We start from the raw sequence: 19,822 nt of genomic DNA, 5'->3' as shown, positions 1-19,822 counted from the left end.
CTTTGTTCCACCCATTTTCCAAGTAATCACAGTGGTGTCTATTCAAATAGTTACCTAGGAACCACTAAATATCCAGCATATTAGACTACTATTTCAGCAGGAAGTAAAAAGTAGTTTTGAAAAGAATGTGATTTTCCACTCACTGGCTTCACCTAGCTATCTCTAGTTAACTATTCACTAGGGCAAAGTGGATGTATACAGAGTAAGAAGTCATGTTTTTAACAGGAGGTAGGAATTTTGAGTGAGGAAGAATGGTTATTGTTGACTATAATCACATGCTGTATGTTAGATCTCCGGAACTTATTCATCTTAAGTAACTGAAACTTTGTTTCCCTTGTGGGTAGTTCACAGTACTCTATTGTGTGCGTACATTAAATTTGCTAGGATGGTGGACCTTAAGTGTTCTCACCACAAAAATAAAGCAGGAGAAAAGAAAATGGTAACTGTGTGAGATGATGAATATGTTAATCAGCTTGATCGTGGTGATCATTTCACAACGCATATGTCCATCAAAACATCAAATTGTACAACTGAAATAAATATGATTATTCTCTGTCAATACACATACATCAATAAGGTCTTTGCCTCCTGTAGTTTTATGTTCTCTTGTGAGGCGCTTACATGTTAAGGCCTGCAAGTCTTCTTGGAGAGTTGACCCCTTAATCATTACATAATGCCTTATTTATCTATAATAACTTTCCTTGCTTTGAAGTCTGCTCTGTCTGAAATTAAAAGAGCTACTCCTTTCTTTCGATTACTGTCTGCACGGAATATATTTCTCCATTCATTTACCTGTAATCTGTATGTGTCTTTAACGTTATTTCTTGTAGACAAAATATAGTTGGATTTTGTTTTTTGATCATGTCTGACAATCTGTATTTAATTGGTATATTTAGTCCATTGATATTCAAAGTGATTATTGATATAGCTGGATAAACCTGAACCATATTTGTGACTGTTTTCTATTTGCTGTCCTTGATCTTTGTTCCTAGTTTTGTGTCCCACTATTAATGTGTCTTTTGTGATTTTAAGTGAGTATTTTGTGTGATTCTATTTTCTCTCCTTTCTTAGCATATCGGTTATATTTATTTGTTAGATTTTTTAGTGGTTTCCCAAGAGATTACACTCCACACTTACAATGAATTCAAGTTCACTTTCATATAACTGTATATCACTTCCTGGGTTGTGTGAGTACCTTATAATAAACAAATCCAATTTCCTCCTTCCTGTCTTTTGTATCATTGCTGTCATTCACTTCACTTATATACAAGTGTATATATACAAACATAAATGCATGTATAATTGATACATTATTATTTTGAACAAATTGTTTTCTCTTAGTTCAGTTAAGAAAAAGAAACATAAATATTTCTGCTTTACCATACCCGATTTGTTCTTTGATGGTATTCTTATCTTTATGTAGGTCTGAGCTTCAGACCTATGTATTTCTCCTCTCTAAAGAACTTCTTAGCCAAGTTCAGTGTTACGTGCGTGTAGCCCTAGCTTCTTGGGAGGGTGAGGTGGGAAGAATCGCTTAAGCCCTAGAGTTCGAGGCCAGCCTGGGCAATGTAGTGAAACTCCATCTCTAAAAAATAGAAAAAGGAACTTCTTCTAACATGTTTCAAAGCTGGGGACCATCAGCAAATTCCCTTAATTTTTGTTTGTCTGAGAAAGTCTTTGGTTCTCCTTCCCATTTGAAGGATAATTGCACAGGGTATAGAAATCTATATTGGAGTATTAGTCTGTTCTCTCACTGCTATAAAGAAATACCCGAGACTGAGTAATTTATAAAGAAAAGAAGTTTAATTGGATCTTGGTTCTGCAGGCCATACTGGAAGCATGGCGGCATCTGCTTGGCTTCTGGGGAGGCCTTAGGAAACTTACAATCATGACAGAAGATGAAGAGAGACCCACTACTTCACATGGCCAAAGCAGGAGGAAGAGAGAGAGTAAGGCGGGGAGGGGTCGGTGCTATACATTATTAAACAAGGAGATCTCACAAGGACTCACTCACTATCATGAGGACAGTGCCCAGGAGATGATGCCAAACCATTTATGAGAACCACTCCTATGATTCAATCACCTCCTACTAGGCACCCCCTCCAACGCTGGACATTACAATTTGACATGAGATTTGGGCGGGGACATAGATCCAAACCATATCAGTTAGGGATTTTTTCTCTCAACACTTGAAATATTTCACCCCATTCTCTTCTCACTTATATGGCTTCTGAGAAGTAGTTGCAGGTAATTCTTGTCTTTCTTCCACCATATGTAAGGTGTTTTCCATGATATTATTTTAGGATTCTTTCTTTATGTTTAATTCTCTGTAGTTTGACTATCATGGGCCTAGGTGTAGCTTTTGTCTTTTTTCAATTTTTAGCATTTATCCTGCTTGGTGTTTTCTAAGCATCCTGGATTTGTAGTTTGGTGACTGAGATTAATTTGGGACATTCTAAATTACTATATTTCAAAAATTTCTTCTAATTATTTCTCCCATTCTTCACCTCCTTGAATTTCCATTACGCATAGTTACACCTTTGTAGTTGTCCTATACTCTGTAGCTAGAGTGTTTTCATTTTTTTCGGTCTTTGTGTTCCATTTGTTTTTCAGTTTTTGAAGTTTATATTGATATATCTTCAAGCTCAGAGATTCTTTCCTCAGCTACACCTATTCAACTAATAAACCCATGAAAGGCACTTTAATTTCTGCTACAGTGCTTATAATTTATAGCAATTCTTTTTTATTGTTTCTTAGAATTTGTGTAAGCAGACATCGAGGGTCTCCAGGGATTGCGTGAATTTGACCAACTTGAGCAATTAGCCTGCTTTAGAGTCCTGCCCTGCAGCTTGCTTCTTCCCAATCCCAGTGAGGAATGCAGTTACCTACATGGTTAAAACCAACTCCTGATAGATCCTAGGAATCTATAGATGATCCTGAGTAAACTTTCCTCATTACCATGCTAAAGTCGCTTCCCTGAGAGGAGCTATCATTTCAATACCGTGACATGCCACCTATGTGCAGGGAGGATGAATCACTGTGTCTGTGGAACGGGGACCCTACCTCTGCATGTGATGACACACTCTCTTAACTCTCCATTGCCCAATAAAACTCTCCTGTCACTTTCCCTCGGGGAGACACTGCTTTGAAAAATGCTCCCAGTGTTCTCCTTACTTGAGCCAAATGATAAAACTCCTATTGATCAAAACCTGCATTCTGTGGACAGTTGTTTGTTAAATGTCAGGTAAAAGTACCCCAGTATTTTGGGGGTAACTTTCCCAGCTCTGGATGTACATGGTCCATCTGCTGTTGGATACTTTCTATTTTAAAGCCCCTAGCATTTCTACTAGAGCCCTTAGCATTTTAATCATACTTGTTTTCAATTTCCAATCTGATGATTCCCTCATCCCTGCCATGTCTGGTTCTGCTGCTTGCTCCGTCTCTTCATACTGCCTCTGCCTTTCAGTATGCCTTGTAATGTTTTCCTGATAGCCCGACATGGTGTACCAGGTAAAAGTGATTAATGCACACAGGACTTCAGTGATGTGATGGTGAAGTGTGGAGGGAAGGTACGTGTTGTATAGGGACATGAGTACGTCTCAGGCTTTTATTGAGTCTATGCCCTTTCACTATGAACTTCACAAATGTGTGCCCATTTTTTTTCATCCAGTGCAGGTGGAAAAGGGTTGCTAGAGTGAGTGGAGGTGTTTATTTCCCTTCTTACCTGCAAGGCTAGAGTAGACTGGAGTTGGGTGCTTCCCTTCCCCCAGGTTGTGTCAGCTCTGTTTATACTACAGCAGGTTGGGGATAACTTAGTTTCTCCCGAGGGAGACTTTTTAAGAGAACCGAGTGCTCTGATATATTTCAAAATGGTTCCTTTCCTCCTCCCCATGATGGAAGTATGAGACTTTTCTCTGATGTTTGCTGTGGGTACCTGATTGAGCAGATAAAGGTAAATCTCAACGTATTGTTTGGTCCCGTATGAGTTGTTCCCCTGGACTTTGTAATACTCAGAGTTGTCCACACTGAGGCCTCAGCTGTCAATTACAGGCCAGGTTTTCCCGGCCCTGCAAAGCTTTCAGTGGTGGTGTCCACTCCTGATCCCTGCTCAGGTAAGACAGGATTCCTTGCGTTTGCCTGTCTATGTCTTCTAGAGGGCGGTAGATTGCACTATGTCCTTCCCTCTTTTTGGGATCAAAGACAAGTTGTTGATTTTTCTGTCTCTTCATCTTTTCCTTGTTGTTAGGACAGAGTGGAGATTTCCAAGCTCCTTACATGTGGAACTGGAAACAGTAAGCTTACAAATGCTTTTCCCTCACTTCAATGAGGAAGAGATATATACTAGCAAATATCTCCCACATTTTACTCCAGGACATTTTTACTTACTTGAAATGATAGATTGCCATTATTCGTTATAAAACGAGCAATCAAGTAAATTAAAATGTGACAACTTCTACACTAAATTAGTGTATCAATTTAGTTTTTAAGTATAAACTGAATCCTGATGATATTCTATTTTATTTCCCCTAAGGTAACAATGTCTGGCCTCATTTATCCTGTAAACATGCTTCAACAATAATAAACACCTAACTTCATAAACAGAAAAGATTCTGTATAATTCAATAAAGAGCTGTATGCTTTTTAACATTTGAGAATATGAATTGTGCTCTCTCTCTTCTAAGTTGTTATATGAAAAAAATCCCTAATACATAGGTTTTACTGTAACATTTTCCTCTTGCATTAATTATATTTGTAAGTAGGGAAGGCCATCTTCATTTTAATTGTTCTTTTTTTTCAAAAGTAATGAATCGTTTTTGTTTATTTTGAGACAGAGTCTTGCTCTGTTACACAGGCTGTAGTGCAGTGGCGTGATCAGGGCTCATTATAGCCTAGACCACCTGGGCTCAAGTAATTCTCCCAACTCAACTAGCCTAGTAACTGGGACCATAGCCATGTACCACCATGGCCGGCTAATTTTGTTCCTTTTAATATGCAGAGAGGAAGTCTCGCTATGTTGCCCAGGCTGGTCTCAAACTCCTGGGCTCAAGCTAATCTCCTGCTTCCACATCCCAAATTGCAGGGATTACAAGTGTCAGCCACCACACCCAGGCCATTTTATTAAACATTCTGTGTTAAGAGATTTTACTGGGTCTCTAGTGAGGAGAAATTATAAGGATAACAAAAACCTCACTTTACATCAATTATAGCTTTGTTGTATATAATTAAGCTTTAACGAACTGTGTAATACTATTTATGTTATTCTCATTTTAATTTTTTCTTTAGCTCTTATTTTGGAGTCAGCCAGTACATGTGCAGGTTTGTTACAAAGGTATATTGTGTGATGCTGAGGTTTGGGGTACAATTGAAATCATCACCCAGATAGTGAGACTAGCACCCAAAAGTAGATTTTCAACCCTTTCCCCAACTTCCCTCTCCTATCTTGTAGCCCCAGTGCCTATTGTTCCCATTTTTGTGTCCATGTGTACATAATGTTTAGCTTCCACTTTTAAGTGAGAACATGCAGTATGTGGTATTCTCTTTTGGCATTAGCACTTACGATAATGTCTGCCAACTATATCCATGTTGTTGCAAAGGACATGATTTCATTTCTTTATGACTGGGAAGTAATCCATGGTGTATATATACACCACATTTTATTTATCGAATTCACTGTTGATGGGCACCTAAGTTGATTCCATGTCTTTGAACAGTGCCGTGATGCACATATTAGTACTGGTGTCTTTAGGGTAGAACGATTTATTTTCCTTTGGGTATATACCCATTAATGGGATTGTTGGGTCCAATAGTAGTTCTGTTTTTAGTTCTTTGAGACATCTCCAACCTGCTTTTCACCGTGGCTGCCCTCATTGCCATTCCCACCATCAGTGTATAAGCATTCCCTTTTCTCTGATGCCCTGCTAATATCCGTTATTTTTTGATCTTTAATAATAATCATTCTGACTTGTGTGAGATTGTATCTCATTGTGGTTTTGACTTGCATTTCTCTGATGCTTAGTGATGCTGAGCATTTTTTCATGTTTGTTGTCTGCAAGTATGTTTTCTTTTGAGAAGTGTCCATTCATGTCTTTGGCTCCGTTTTTTATGGTGTTACTTGTTTCATGCTCGTTGATTTGTTTGTTCTCCTTCTAGATCCTGGATATTAGATCTTCGTTGAATGCAAAGTTTGCAAATATTTTCACCTCTTCTGTAGGTTGTCTATTTACTCTCTTGATAGTTCCTTTGCTGTGCAGAGGTTTTTAGTTTAATTAGATTCCACTTGATTATTCTTGTTTTTGTTGTAATTGATTTTTCTGACTTCATCCTGAAATCTTTGGCAATGCTCATGTCCATAGTGGTATTTCCTAGATTTTCCCTAAGTTTCCTAGATTTCCCTATAAAATCCTAGGGATTTTATAGTTTTAAGTTTTACATTTAAGTCTTTAACTCATCTTGAGTTGATTTTTTTATATAGTGAAAGAAAGGGGCCCAGTTTCAGTCTTCTGCATATGGCTAGCCAGTTATGCCAGCATGATTTATTGAATAGAAAGGCCTTTCCTCATTGCTTGTTTTTGTTGACTTTGCTGAAGGTCAGATGGTTGTAGATGTGTGGCTTTATTTCTGGGTTCTCTGTCCTGTTCTACTGGTCTGTGTGTCTGAACCATAGTGTTTTGGTTAATGTAGCCTTGTAGTAGAATTTGAAGTCAGGCAGTGTGATGTCTCCAGTTTTATTCTTTTTGTTTCAGATTGCTTGGAATATTTGGGCTCTTTTTGAGGTCCGTATGAATTTCACAAATTTTTTTTTGAATTTTATATAAAATGATGATTGTTTGTTGGGAAGGCATTGAATCTGTGTATTGCTTTGGGCAGTGTGGTCGTTTTGATGGCATTGATTCTTCTACTCTATGAGCATGAAATATTTTTCCATTTGTTTGTGTGATCTATGATTTCTTTCAGCAGTGTTTTGTAATTCTTCCTGTAGAGATCTTGCACTTCCTTGGTTAGATATATTGTTAAGTATCTTTTTGTGACTATTATAAATGGGATTGCATTCTTCATTTGGTTTTCATCTTGAGTGTCATTGGTGTCTAGAAACGTTACTGATGTTTACACCTTGATTTTGTGTCCTGTAATTTTACTGACATCATTTATCAGTTCTAGGAGCATTTTGATAGAGTCATTAGGGTTTTCTACATATAGAATCATATTGACAGCAATAAGAGATTGTTTGACTTCTTCTTTTCCTATCTGGATGCCATTTCTTTCTTTCTCTTGCTTGATGGCTCTAACCAGGACTTCCAGTACTATGTTGACTAGGAGAGGTTAGAGTGACCATCCTTGTTTTGTTCCTGTTCTTAAGTAGAATGCTTCCAGCTTTTTCCCATTTGGTATTGATGCTGGCTGTGAGTTTGACATATACATATCTTACTAGTTTAAGGTGTGTTTCCTTGAAACCTTGTTTGTTGAGGGTTTGTTATCATGAAGAGGTGCTGGATTTTATCAAAAGCTTTTTCTGTGTCCATTGGGATTATCATATAGTGTTTGCTTTTATGGTGGTAAATCACACTTAATAATTTGCATGTGTTAAACCAATCTTGCATCCCAAGAATAGAACCTAACTTGATGGTGAATTAACTTTTTCATGTACTATCGGGGGAGCTAGCCCCCAATATTTCAAAGTAAGTTCTTTCTATTTTCCCTAAGTGTCAGCCGGTCTGAGAAATAAAGAGAAAGAGTACAAAGAGAGGAATTTTACAGCTGGGCCTCCAGGGGTAACATCACATATCGGTAGGTCTGTGATGTCCCCTGGACCACAAAACCAGCAAGTTTTATTAGGAATTTCTAAATGGGAGGGGGTGTATGAACAGAGAGTAGGTCACAAAGTTCACATGCTTCTGAGGCCAATAAAGATCACAAGGCAAAGGGCAAAGCAAGATCACAAGGCAAGGGCAAAATTAGAATTACTGATGAGGGTCTATGTTTGGCTGTGCATGTATTGTCTTGATAAACATCTTAAACAACAGAAAGCAGGGTTTGAGAGCAGAGAACCAATCTGACCTCAGTTTCACCAGGTGAGCCTGAGGGTACTGCAGGAGACCAGATGTACTTCAGTCCTTATCTCAACTGCATAAGACAGATACTCCTAGAGCAGCCGTTTATAGACCTCCCCCCAGGAATGCATTCCTTCCCCAGGGTATTCCTTGCTGGAAAAAGAATTCAGCAATATCTCTCTTACTTGCACGTCCATTTATAGGCTCTCTGCAAGAAGAAAAATATGGCTGTATTCCACCCGACCCCGCAGGCAGCCAGACCTTATGATTATCTTCCCTTGTTCCCTGAAAATCGCTGTTATTCTGTTCTTTTTCAAGTTGCACTGATTTCTTTTTGTTCAAACATACGTTTTAAAATCAGTTTGTACAACAGTGGTCCTGAGGTGACATACATTCTCAGCTTACGAAGATACCGGGATTAAGAGATTAAAGTAAAGACAGGCGTAAGAAATCGTAAGAGTATTATTAGGGAAGTGACAAATGTCCATGAAATCTTCACAATTTATATTCAGAGATTGCAGCAAAGACAGGCATAAGAAAGTGTAAAAGTACTAATTTTGGGAACTGATAAATGTCTATGAAATCTTCACAATGTATATTCTTCTGCCATGGTTCCAGCTGGTCCCTCCGTTTGGGGTCCCTGACTTCCCGCAACATCTCTCCCTTTCTTTTTATATAAATGCGCCATGGAGATGAAGTCTTGTTCATTCTCTCGATTCTTTGACTGGTCTGGCATCAAAGTTAAGAACCAAAGTTTTACACCAAAGTTAAAAACAGGCTGATTAAACAGAGAAGCATAATTCCAAAATTTACTACAGTGGAGCCCCTAATAGAAAGTCGTGGGGTTTAGTCCAGAAAGGAGTCCCTTAATCTAAGTCGTAGGATTTAGTCCAGAAAGACTTTCTGCCATCTGATCTAATGCCTCAGCTCCAGGCACAATGGATAAATGAGCTTGAGAGACTTCAAAAATGTGTTTCTTTAGTTTAGTTACGTACCAGGATAAATTATCTTCCCTACCCAGAAGTTGTCCTTTGACCGTTTCCCATGAATGATCAGTCTCGTTATAGGAATATAGTGTGATATAGAAATCAGAAGTATTCCAGTTGCACTGCATTTGCATGCAATGCTTGAGACTTACTACCTGATCTCCAAACCAAATAACAGACTGTCTTAAATCATTAATTTGATTAGCCAATTTTTGATCAATGCCTTGTTGAGAATTCCACATTTGGGCGGAATTGGCTTGCCAATCATTAACAAAATGAGCCATTTGAATAGATTGATGTAATGCCATTCCAGCAGTGGTGGCCAGTGCAGTGACTGTAATTAGGCCCATGATCATAGCAATTAAAGTGAAAACAAATCTCTTAGATCTTTTGAGAATTCGCTTGAACACTTCATCAATTAAATGTACTGAGGGGGAGGATTCCCAAGGTCTGGGCAATGTTACCAGTATCCAGATTCCTTCTTGAACTCAGACCAACATTACACTTTCTGGAGTCAAAATGGGAGTTAATACAAATGTATAAATGACAATTAATGCATTGAACAGTTTGATTATTTATCCAAATTTTGATATTTCCCACTAACAGCATGTAAGGAGGCTTAACACAACTCTGTATGTGAATAGTCAGGTTGGAGGTAAACAAAGCAGAATGTCTGAATCTACATTGATACTGAGGGAGGGGAGCAGTGGTGGCCATGCCTGATGTTCTCTGCCATAAAGAAGCAATCCGGGGTGCCCAGGGATGTCAAAGAGGTAAAGGGACATACCAGGGTTGAGAAGAATTATTATAATGCCAATTGGAGTCCCATAAAGGGGGATTGTCATCAGAAAGAGGAAAAGGGTTGAAAGGGGATTTATCATGGAGTTCATAATCATGGACACGATGGGCGGTAGCGGGGACAACAGACAGAAAAGCTTCCCCTTCACATACTCACATGGCAATAGCCAATTTCCAAAGTTCTGGGTGTTCTGGGCTCAGAATGGGGAGTATCATACGAGGCCTCGGGAGGAGGGTAATGCCCTTATCTTCCCATTTTAAGGGAAAGAATGAGCTGAACCTCCTATACAAAGTAGAACGATGATTCTCGTCTTTTATTTATTAAGAAATAAAATAAGTAGCCTACAGACATTCCCTTCCCCCAGAGGAGCAATTGTTTTTTAAATAACCCTTTAATGTCCAGTCTATTACTAAACCATATGAGTCATTTTTTAATACTACTGCATGTGAATTAACACAATCTTCCCAAATTAAAGTTTCAGATGGGCCCTCCATTTGGAGTCCCTGACTTCCCACAACAACGTGCTGCTGGATTCAGTTTGCCATATTTTGTTGAGGTTTTTTGTGTCTATGTTCATCCAGGATATTGGTCAGTAGGTTTCTTTTTCTTTGTCTTTGCTGTATTTTGGTATCATGATGATGCTTGCTTCACAGAATATTAGGGCAGAGAACCCCCTTCTTGACTTTTTGGGATAATTTCGGCAGAATTCGCATCATTTCTTCTTTGTACATCTGGTCGAATTCAAGTGGAAGTCTATCTGGTCCAGGGCTTTTTTCTGGTGCATAGATTTTTTTAATTACTACTTCAGTTTTGGAACTCATTGTAAGTCTGTTTGGTGTTTCAATTTCTTCCTTGTTCAATCTAGGGAGGTTGTGTTTGTTCAGGAATTTTATTATTTCCTTTAGATTTTCTACTGTTTGTGCACAGAAGTGTTCATAATAGTCTCTGAGGATCTTTTGTATTTCTGTGTGATTGGCTATAATGCCATCTTTGTTATTTCTCATGTGTTCATCTTGTCATTCCCCGTTTGATTCAGTTCTTCATTCAACCTGTGAGGAAGGCTGCAGAGTGCTGACCCTCTAGCTTTCTTAACATTTCTCATAGGGGCAGAAGATTTTCCAGACTGTTTTTTTCGTGAACTCCCATGAAATGTTCTTTTAACCCTCACAGTTGTCTTGATCACCTGATGAAGAACATCGGTTCAGAGGAGAGGGATGGAAGAATGGCTGGAAAAAGGGGCTTTATAAGAAGGGGTGTGGAGTGAGTGGTGGGGTTTCAAGTTAGGACATAGAAGTCTTGTGAAAAGGAAGTCAATGGGGAAGAAGAGGAGCAGCCCAGGTAGAGTGACTTTGACAGTGTCTCTGGATTGGAGTAGACAGGGGGCCTTCATTTAATTCCTTTTTTTCTTTTTTGCAGCATCTGGCCCCACAAATTCATGTCTTTCTCACATTCATCATGTATTCATTACATCTCTTCTACCCCCAATGTCTTTACTCATTGCAGAATTGTTTCTAGAGTAAAAAATCTGATATTTCATCTAAATACCCTCTAAATCAGCTATTGAAGTGCCTCAAGGTGTGATTCATCCTGAGGGAATTTGCTGTCTTTTGTGAATTTGTGAAAACATGTTATTTGCTTCAAAATTACAATGGCATAATAGACATAGGACAGACATTGCCCATGTAAAAGAAAGATATAGGAAAGAAGAAAGGGGTCACAGGTTTGGAGCAAGTTGAAATCCAATGGAGTAAATCACATTAGACATGAAGGCTCAGGAATAATCCTTTTTGGATCCATGCTGTACCTTCTAGGCCCACTGAGGCAGAGGTCCACCTTGATGTACACACTGGGGAGGCAGCCCAGCCTTCACAGCATTCCAGGACAGGGGTTGAGCCATCATGACTCCTGGCAGCCCCAGTGTCCCAATTTCACATGCTCTTACCCATGTAGTGGCTCTAGGTGTGAGCTCCATGGATCTCCAGGGCTGCAATACCAAATATGTGGCTCTTCTGGGACTCCCCACTTTTTAAAATCTTGGTCATGTTCCCAAGGCTCTGAAGGGTGCAGCCCAAGCCTCACAGGGCCCAATGGAGGTGCACCTGGGCCTTATAAGGAGCTAGACTCCAATGTAGGGGATTCACATCCTGTGATGTGAGACAGAGACGAGTGGGGTTTCTGAGATCCCACAGGCAAAAATGGCATCACCTTTGAATTCTTCCATGGTCCTGGCCTATGGCACTTAGCTTCTGATGAGATCACTGGTGGATATTCATCTCCTTATCAAGTAGTCCATGGCCACACCTTCAGTGCTCTCTTCAAAACAGGCCTTCTCATTCTTTTTTATGTGAAATGGTTGAGAATTTTCCAAGCCTTTAAGTGCTGATTCCATCTTGGTTAACAATTCTATCTTTAAATCATTTCTCTCTTATTGCATTTTGCTACTAGTAGTCAGAAAAACTGGGCCACATCTTCCGCACTTTGCTTAGAAATTTAGTCAGCCAAATACTCAATATCATCACTCAGAAATTCTACCTTCCACACAATACTGGGGCACGAACACATTTAGCCATGTCTTCAGCCACTTTATAACAAGAATGGACTTTTCTACAGTTTCTTTCTATTTTATTATTATACTTCAAGTTCTAGGGTACATGTGCACAACGTGCAGGTTTGTTACATATGTATACATGTGCCATGTTGGTGTGCTGCACCCATTAACTCGTCATTTACATTAGGTATATCTCCTAATGCTATCCCTTCCCCCCCCCCACAATAGGTCCCGATGTGTGATGTTCCCCATTTCTACAGTTTCTAATAACATGTTCCCATTTTCCATAGGAGACCTCATCAGATGGCCTTAATCATGCACATTTTTAACAAAAGGATTAGTTATTCTCTAAGTGGATTAAGGATTTCTCTACATCTTTCACATTTTACTTCTGACCCCTGACCAAAATCGCCTTTAGCATTTCCTTCATTACAACTTCCCTAGTAGTCTTTTCCTAGTATGCACCTCAGAACTCTTGCAGCCTGAACCAATGAATCAATTCCAAAGCAGCCTACACATTTTATGCACTTCTTAAATATGGAGGTACAACAGCACAGTACCTCCACTTTATGGTACCAATTTCTTGTCTTATTGTGTTTATGCTCCCCTAATGCAATACCATAGACTGTATATCGTATTTATATTTCCCATAGTTCTGGAAGTCAGGAGTCCAAGAACAAGAACCTGGCAGATTTGGTGTCTTGTCATGTACCACTCCCTGGTTGACAGACAGCTGTGTTTGTCATGTGGCCAAACTTGTTGGAAGTCCCAAGGCAGCACTCTACTATGTCTCTCATAAGGGCAGTAAGTGCATTAATGAGGGCTCTCCCTTCATGATCTAAGACAACCTAAAACAACTCCCTCCAAAATACTCTCACATTGGTTATGATGTCAATAAATGGATTTTGAGATGTAAGCATTTAGTCTATAGTAGATAGTCAACAGTGTTGTTAAATAGAACACAAAAGCACAATCTGTTGATAAAAAGGATGCAGCTGGGCATGTTGGAAGCACACAGGGCATGGGAGGGAGCCTGGGTCCCGCCTCCAGGGGGATAGCCATACCTCCCAAAGGGGCAGGGGTGGCTGCAAGGATCCCTGGGGCGAGGTTTTAGGCCATGGCACTTACTTGGCCTCCATCCCTCAGGGTAGGGTCCCTGGCTGCTTCCTACATCACTCCCAGGTCCTTGTGTACTACCCCAGAATAAGGATCTGGAAGACTGTAGAGAAAAGGGTCTGGGAGAGCCACCCTCCAGCCCACAGCAGCCATGGGCTGTACCTTAGTTGGAGGGCGTGGCTGCAAGAGGCCTGGCACCATACTGCCCCACCTCCCTCATGCCTGCTGAGCCGGCCAATCAAAGAGGTGCCTATGCAGCCAAGCCAGCTACTCTAGCAAGGACGAAGACACAGGTCCGCAGAGGAGCGTGGCTGTGCAGGGGTCCTGGAGGTCCTGTGATGGAACAAGGTCAGGGATCCCTCAGGTGAGGTACCAGCAGGTGGGAAGGAGGGGAGCGTGAGGTCTGAGGTCCTCTGGGGACAAGGGTGTGGAGCTCGGGGAAGGATGGGACACTTGCTCACAGGGAGTCCCCCGGGCATCCACGCTGGCAAGTGGGTGGTGCCCACAACTGACTGTCCAGGACAGGTTCACACTGGTTCATTCCCATGGACATGGCTGAGGAGGTCCTGTGTCACTCCAACCCCTCCAGACCAGCAGGGAGTTGCTTGGGGACCCAAGGCCAGGGCCAAACTTTGTACCAAGGTGGCAGTGAGAATTCAGCAGTGGGCCAGGAGTTTAGGTGTGCAAGCTCTGCAGTCAGACTCGGGGACAAGGTGTACAGGACATGACGGGACAGGTGGGGACGCTGATGTCTTCTGTCTTGTCCCCTCCTGCTTCAACAGGAGGCTCAGGGGATGCCAGCCCCACTCTTCTTGAACCTCAAAACCTTCCCCAGTGGTTCACATTTCACGTGTCCCATTTCCTTAATGTGTCCCAGGATTTTTCTCTACTGTTCCAGGATAGCCAGCCATGGTGTCCGTGAGCAGGAAGTCCATTGGGAGGGCTGGGAAGGCCCTGGTGGAAACTCAGCTAATGGCAGCACAGGAAAAGGAGCATGAAGGTAAAAACAGTCGAATGGGACCCAGAAGCGGGTGCATGCCCAAGGGGTGGTCTGTCTCATCTCTTTGCACAGGGGTTACATGGGCAGCTGGTGGCTCCTGCCACCTGTTGTTTCTTTGGAGTCCACCTTGCATGTACTACGGTGCCCTAGGTTTTTGAAGCAAGTTCAAGGGATTTAGGTTTCCCATGGGAGGCTCCCGCCCCATAGCAGAGTTACATATGCTCTTAAAGCAGCTTTTCTAGATGGGTGCATTCCTAAATTTCAAAGGGTCTGATCCGCAGTGCATGGTTTTCTGGGACTTGAACACAGAAAGACATGCAAAAATTTCTCTGTAAAATGGTCAGGGGGCAGGGGTTTTCATGTACACGTCTGCTTTAAAACTTTAATTGGCCAAGAGCCTAAAAAATTCCACAATAGAACACATCTCTATGAAAAACATCCACAACAGTAGGGTCCTTTCTCTAAAACTGTTTGCCTTTTTTTAATTTTCAAATAAGGGGATGTCGTAAATACAAATATAGAAAAGATGCTCATTTGTTCCAAATGGGCCAGTAGTTAGCTCTAGATTTCATGTGTGATCACGTTTAAATGGTAAGGTTGTTAAAACTGATGAAAGAACTTCAGATGAAATGGGGGAAATGTCTTAATTATCTTTTCATATACAAGTAATTCCTTTATGAGGAAATGGCAAAGAAATCATGCAACAAAATGGCTTAGAGTTTGGACTGGGACGAGAAAATAATGGGCTTCACTCCAGGACCTGATCGCTGGCCTGATGAGAAATTGTGAGCAAAGAGCCTGGGCTGTTTTCCAGGGATATTGAATGTCCTGAAATTATACCTCCATAATTTGAGGCTCTTTTAACAGTCTCATATGGTTGATTATTTCTAAATGAACTTTGAGCAATTTGTTTGTGCTCAAAGCTTGCTTCCGTAGAAAGAAAATTTTTGTTTTTGTTTTTGTTTGGATAAAAGTGTTTCCAATTCATTTGCTTGCCCGAGTGAGACAACCTACCTGAAAGCAGCCGAATATAATGCTGATTTGGTCAAGGATCAGTGAATTCCTTGGTTGGGATCATGCTTAGGGAAATTAAAGCTTTTTTCTTTTAGGCAAGTAGTTGTTGGAAAGTCACTCCATGTTGCAGGTTTCAGTTGAAGGGAACATAACACTTCAATCCTAAAGCCTTAATCATCTAATCACAATATAAAGCTTTTAAAGAATCATCCACTCTTTGGAAGGTACCACTGGGACTAAAATGAAGGCATAAGCTCATTTTTTAGCTATCATGTGCCCTGTATCAATCTATTGAGGCATGATTAGAGGTCACTGGCGATTCAGCCAGATTCCCACATTAAACTCACTTCTGAATTTCATAACAAAATGAAAGAAAACGGACCCCTCTTCAGTTCACTGGATATTGTCTGAATTGATCATTGTGGACTGAACTCTGAACGCAAAATGACAGCTCTTTTGAGGAGTTTCTTTCCTGTGAAGGTCAATTATTTGTCACCGAGTTATCCAGTGCTTTTCAGCTTCATGGAGAATAAATTCCATTTGCTGTAAGAGTTTTTTTTCTTTACTTGTAATTTTGCCATATTGAAGAATAAATGGAAGGACCCAGAAAAGGAGACCTGGCAAGCCATAGCATCTGTAATTCGGCTCAATTTCAAATTAGGCCAAAGCAGGGTTTAGATCATTATGTTTTCCTCAATGTTTTGCAGAGGAACATTAATAAGCATTTCAAAGCATGTTTTGTTTTCAGAATAACTGAGGAATTGTACTCATCTATTCTCTCTTTGTTCTTATTTTACAAGGGAGAAAACCTATCCCCGGAGAACCACCTCATGTCACCAGCTATTTGGGGTTCAGAAGCAAAAATTGGCCAATTACATGAGTACATGATCCATTATCCTTCTTTGACAAATTAGGGTCTGAGGATAGATGAATTTGAAGTTAATAATCCTGAACCCCAACTGAACTCCTCCAACTGCAACCCTATCCCTGAGGCTTTCTGATACACCACATTTTGCAGTAGAACAATTGAACACCCAGCATTGTCTCATACTTGTTTGTAATCATTTTCCACCCCCAAGTTTTTGGTATTTAGATCAGTGTTGATCTAGCCACACACAGCATTCTCTAGTATATTAGTTTTCAAGAGATTTTCGTTTAACAGAGGGCATACCTGGCTAGCTACAGAGCCAGGTAGTGGTTTGAAGGAGGAATTTCCCAACCAGAATGTGGACAGGTAGCATAGAGGAGAGGCCAAAGCATGAATTGTAAAGGCAAGACTAACTGGGCTTGAGTCACACCTCTTCTGTTTACTAGTGGAGACTTTCCCTTGTAAGTAATGAAAGTACCCACTTCGTAAGTTTTTCATGGGGATCAAATGGGTTAATATCTATCAACCCTTTAGAACAGACCTTGATACAATTATTGTGTGTGTGTTTATAAAATTCAGTGGCTCTTGGCCTGGCACAATGACTCATGCCTGTAATCTCTGCAATTTAGGAGTCTGATGCCGGAGGATGGCTTGAGGCCAGGATTTCAAGACCAACGTGGGCAACATAGTGAGACCCCTCTCTACAAAAAAAAAAAAAAAAAATTATTTAGCCAGGTGTGGTGGTGTAATCCCAGCTACACAGGAGGCTGAGCAGGGAGGATTGTTTGGGCTCAGGAGTTCAAGGCTGCAGTGAGCTATGATTGCCCCACTGCACCCAGCCTGGGAGACAGAGTGAGATCTCATCTCAAAAAAAGTAAATAAAAATTCAGTGACTCCAAAAGCCGTCTGTAACTCCTTTATTCTGAAAGTTTTGGTTGGGGAAGCTCATACTTGCCGTGTGTATATCTGTGCATGTGTGTGTTTCTGTGTGTATCTGTGCGCGCGCGTGTGTGTATGTGTGTTTGTTTTGTTTAGTGATGGCATTTTACTCTGTTTCTCAGGTTGGCTGCAATAAATAGTTGTCTTTAAATTGAGTAGATATCGGTATGGAATCAACACACTTTGGAAATGATCATTTTGTAAATCTAAAGATCTGCAGAAATAGCTTGCCTGACTGCGGCTCCTACTCAAACTAAATATGCCTTTTAAGCTGTTCTTTCATTTGTTGCAACTGCAGGGGTCTGTTGTATTTCCTTCTGCTCTTTCACTTTGGAAAGTGCATTTGGGAAATCCCATCTAAAGGTGGTGACGTTGAGGTCCTGGAAGATGACAAGGTCCTCTTGTCAAAAGTCATCAGTTTTGTCCAGGGTTCTGAGAGGATTGGGCTGGGCAGGGGTGTAAGCGATTTTTAATTCCCTGAAGTGGATTAAAAATGTCCTCAGATTCTTTGCAGGTCTTTCACGCACAGGTACAGTCTATTTCTCCACCCCCTTCACTTCTGGGATCGTTTGCTTTGACATGTAGAATGGGTCTTTGCAAACTTTCTAATCAGCATCTCCAGAACCTTTGCAACTTCCACCCTGGTACAATCACTGTATGTGTGTTTATTAAATTATGTGACTCTTTGCCATGCATGGTGGTGGCTTATGCTTGTAATGCTAGCACTTTAGTAGGATGAGGCAGTAGGATTGCTTGAGGCTGGGAGTTCAAGACAAGCCTGGGCAATATAGTAAGATCTGTCTCTACAACAAGATTTATTTATTTATTTATTATTTGAGTCGGAGTCTCGCTCTGTCGCCCAGGCTGGAGTGCAGTGGCACCTTCTCGGCTTACTGCAAGCTCCGCCTCCCGGGTTTCAGCCATTCTCCTGCCTCAACCTCCCGAGTAGCTGGGACTACAGGCGCCCACCACCATGCCTGGCTAATTTTTTTTGTATTTTTAGTAGAGACGGGGTTTCACCATGTTAACCAGGATGGTCTTGATCTCCTGACCTCGTAATCTGCCCGCCTTGGCCTCCCAAAGTGCTGGGATTACAGGCGTGAGCCATGGCACCCAGCCCTACAAGTTTTAAAAACTAGCCAGGAGCGGTGGCACACACCTGTAATCCCACTACATGGGAGCCTGAAGAGGGAGGATTGCTTGAGCCCAGGATTTCAAGGGCACAGTGAGGTATGATGGCACCACTGCACCCAGCCTGGGAAGCAGAGTGAGACCCAATCTCAAAAAAAAAAAAAAAAAGTGACTCCAGAAGCAGGCTGTACTGCCTTTACTCTGAAAGTTTTGGTTGGGATAGCTCATACTGCGTGTGTGTGTATGTGTGTGTGTGCGCGTGTGTGCGCGCTTGTATCTTTCTCTGTGTGTGTATCTGTGTGTGTGTGTCGTGTTTGTGTGCGTGTATGTGTGCATACCGGTGTGTATCTGTGTGAGTGTGTGTATATGTATATTATGTCCTACAGACATCAACTTTTGCTGTTATATCTTAAAGAAAAGCAAAGGGGAATTATTTTTCTGATTTCTGAAATTTAAAATAAAAGTCACTTCCATTGAAAATAAAAGCTCATCTGGTGATCATTATTTATTATACCAAATACTACAGATTATTTATTATGTTCTTGACACTGTTTGGTAAAATTGGCAGATATTAACACATCTAATTATCAAGCTAATTCTATGAGGTAGGTGGTATTGATTGCATTTAATGATGGGAAAGTTTAATGTGCCATCGTTAACTCCTCTTTACATCGGTATAGAAATACATATATACATAGCAGTCTATATCCCATTGCTGGTTAATTGGGAATTAATGACATGATATGAGGGGAACCATTAAAGATATTAACTTCTGCAGTTATAAACAGTTGTGTTTTTAAATTTTTTTTTCAAACAGGATCTCGCTCTGTCACTCAGGCTGGAGTTCAGTGGCATGATCATAGCTCATTGCAGTCTTGACCTCCTGGGCTCAAGGAATCCTCCTGCCTCAGCCTCCTGAGTAGCTGGGACTACAGGCAGGGGCCACCGCACCTGGCTAATTTTTTAAAAAGTTTGTAGAGTTGGGGTTTTGCTACGTTGCCCAGGCTGGTCTTGATTTCCTGGGCTCAAGCGATCCTCCTGCTACAACCTCCCCAAGTGCTGGGTTTACAGGCTTGAGCTACAGTGCCTGGTGGCAATTATCTATTTTTTAAGAGCACACTTCACTTTTGTAGTTTGGAGGAAAAAGAAGTCTAATAAACATTTTTTAGATTATGTGATTTGAGATCAAGAAAAGAAAACAAGTAATACTTAAATTCAAGTAATACTTAAATTCATGTAAGAGTTACAAAGAGACATTGGAAGCTCAGTTTTATATATTCTTTTCATTATGATCATAATGTTCACCAGGCAGTCCACTTCTCTGCTGCCAGGAAATTGGTGAATCTGTCCAGTCTCGCAGATGCAAGGTGATC

General features: G+C 40.8%; 1 long non-coding RNA gene across 1 annotated transcript in view; it reads left to right on the top strand.

The window, feature by feature from the left end:
• Window positions 1-17,581, top strand: part of LOC140710821 (uncharacterized) — a 49,094-nt gene extending 31,513 nt beyond the window's left edge. The window contains exons 4-5 of the long non-coding RNA XR_012091892.1: window positions 14,396-14,497; window positions 16,312-17,581. This is a non-coding gene — a long non-coding RNA (uncharacterized lncRNA). The remainder of the gene's footprint in view (window positions 1-14,395; window positions 14,498-16,311) is intronic.
• The last annotated feature ends 2,241 nt before the right edge of the window (window positions 17,582-19,822 follow it).

The sequence above is a fragment of the Chlorocebus sabaeus genome, chromosome X, assembly GCF_047675955.1.
Source record: "Chlorocebus sabaeus isolate Y175 chromosome X, mChlSab1.0.hap1, whole genome shotgun sequence".
Taxonomy (NCBI): Eukaryota; Metazoa; Chordata; class Mammalia; order Primates; family Cercopithecidae; genus Chlorocebus; species Chlorocebus sabaeus.
Note: the sequence above shows the minus strand (reverse complement) of the source record. Positions and strands in the feature narration are given on the sequence as shown.